The sequence below is a fragment of the Penaeus chinensis genome, chromosome 9 (genome assembly GCF_019202785.1).
Source record: "Penaeus chinensis breed Huanghai No. 1 chromosome 9, ASM1920278v2, whole genome shotgun sequence".
Classification (NCBI taxonomy): Eukaryota; Metazoa; Arthropoda; class Malacostraca; order Decapoda; family Penaeidae; genus Penaeus; species Penaeus chinensis.
The window spans coordinates 9,386,656-9,389,155 of record NC_061827.1 but is presented as its reverse complement, the minus strand read 5'-3'; the positions used below and the strand labels follow the sequence as shown (position 1 = coordinate 9,389,155).

The 2,500-nt window shown below is 50.0% G+C and overlaps 1 protein-coding gene across 10 annotated transcripts in view; it reads left to right on the top strand.

The window, feature by feature from the left end:
* The window catches only part of LOC125029151 (dentin sialophosphoprotein-like), an 84,422-nt gene that overhangs the window by 46,050 nt on the left and 35,872 nt on the right, over window positions 1–2,500 (top strand). Inside the window, exon 1 of one of the 10 annotated variants that reach the window (XM_047618988.1) lies at window positions 1,200–1,327. The exons of the other annotated variants lie outside the window; for them this stretch is intronic. The gene's annotated coding sequence lies outside the window, so the exon portion shown is untranslated. Of the gene's footprint in view, window positions 1–1,199; window positions 1,328–2,500 lie in introns of those variants that run through there. 10 annotated transcript variants of the gene reach the window in all.

Here is a 2,500-nt window from a genome sequence, read left to right as displayed (position 1 = left end):
TCGAAAACAGGTCAGAGGCACGGGGCTAGAAAGGTCACAGAGGTCATACTGGGTTGCAAGGGTCGGGGGTTCAGAGATTTGGGTTTCAGATGCACGACCCGGGGCAGGGATGACGCTTGGGTGTTTGTGTCTGTCTGTCTGTCTGTCGTTTTGCTGACTGCCTCTCTGTTTTGTATCTTTCATTTGATTTATAATTGTTTCATTCTTCTGCGTTTTCATTTCTCCAGTTCTCCCTTTTCTTTCGTATTTTTTTTCTATCCCTTCCTCTCCTCTCTCCCCCTCTGCATGAAGTCGAGACACGCCAAGTATGACGATCACGAAAAAAATGCAACCAAGGTGAAAGAATTCTCTCAAGCAAATACATTTTTGAGGGTGAAATGTAAACGAGTCTAAGTGAGTATCGATGAAAGCTGCCAAACAAAGTTGAAGAGGATAAAAAAAAAAGATTACAGCATCCCCCACGGTACCTTACATAACCTGCCATTATGACAGGTTAAACCGGTACATCTTGCTCTTACATTAAAAGGAAAATCTTCGACTCATGGTTTGTCCTACTTCGCGGCAAGGTACCGACGCAGCGCCGGTACTCTCTCTTGCCACCCCCACAGAGGTCCAAGCGCACGCGCGAACGCACGCAGAAAACAAGCGCACGCACCCCACCCCACCCGCCTTCTCCCTCTCCCTCCTTCCCTCTCATATCCACCCTGACTCCCTTTCTCCCTTCTCCGTCTCTCACTCTCTCTTGTCTGTCTGTCCCTCTCTCTGGCTATCTGCTTGTTTGTTTGTGTCCATATCTCGCTGCCTTATACGTTCTCTTCCCCATTTTCTCTCCCTCGCCCTAATTCCTAGGGTGTGAGCAGCAGAACGGAGTGTTACGCGTGGGCGGGAGCAAGTGCATTTTTGGGGCACGAAAATATTCGGCTTGATGACATGCGTAATTGTTTTGGCGGCGCTGGCGGAGGCGATGGCCTGGCTGCGGCCGCGTGGCCTTCGCGACAGCGGCGCTGCTTGTGCAGGCAGCGGTCCCGCCGTCTCGTTGTTTGTGGGTTGGCACACGCCGGCCGACATTTATTTGTGCCCAGGCTATTTATAGGGCATCCTTAAGATGATCCCGCCGGCGGGTGTCGTCTCATCCCGTTAACATCTCGACCTTACGGGTATATCCCGCCCGACGTCTCGACGCGCCCCGTGAAATGCCCTTTACGCGGCGGACGCTTCTTCGCGCAGCAGGTGCGGGTGGCGCGCGCTTGTGCGACGGGGCGGGCACGAGGCTGCACGTAAAAATACGTTTAGCGACGGCTGGGTTTGGATACGCAGTTTTGTTTGGGTATGTATATATTTATATATGTATGTATGTATGTATGTATGTATGTATGTATGTATGTATATATATATGTATGTGCATATATATATTCATATACATCTACACATACTTATACATACATATACATGCATGTACATATACATACACATACACATACACATACACATACACATACACATACACATACACATACACATATACACATACACATACACATACACATACACATACACATACACATACACATACACATACACATATACACACATATACACATATACACATACACACATACACACACACACACACACACACACACACACACACACACACACACACACACACACACACACACACACACACACACACACACACACACACACACACACGCACGCTCGCACGCGCGCGCGCGCATACATAGACATACATTTGTACATATGTATATTCAGTATACACATACGCCTCAGATCTATGTCTCCACTTCTACGAGCTATTTTCGAAAATGACTCGGTCGCCATAACATCGGAGACCCTTCAGACGTCGCATATCCCGTGCGGTCCGAGGCGCCCAACAGCCTGTGTGCGATGCAAGATGTAATCTAACTCCGCCTAATTTGTGCAGGTGATATTTACGCTGCAAAACAAAAACAAACTTAGAAGTTGCATCACCAAGGTCGCTTCTTCACCGTGGGGCATAACAAAGCCCGCCGTGATTGGTTGGCGGAGAGGCCACGCACTTGGGGCGGCCCAATCACGTGGTGGGAGGCGCAAACAGGTGATGGTGTTTACCAGCGGCGAACAAATGTTGTAATAGCGCGTCATGAGTACCAGGAGGGGGAAGGGAGAGCATCACGTGTTTGTGAGTGGGTTTGACGTCTTGCCAGTTAGGGGCTGGGGGGGAGGGAGGGAGGGAGGTGAGGGTGGCGACGCCGTGGTGGAGTGTGTGTGTGTGTGTGTGTGTGTGCGTTTGTTTGTTTTTATGTTTGTGGGCGTGTGATTCACCTCCGCCCGCCTCTTGTGCCATTTATATCGGCGCTGGTTTTTGTCTGTAGGCCTATCGCCGCGTTCGGTATGTGGATTGGAATGTGGCTCGGGTGGCGACTGGGTGAAGGGAGACCTGTGCTACTTTTAATTAGGGAGAGGAGACGCGTATGCAGAGACAGGTGCCGCTCCCCTA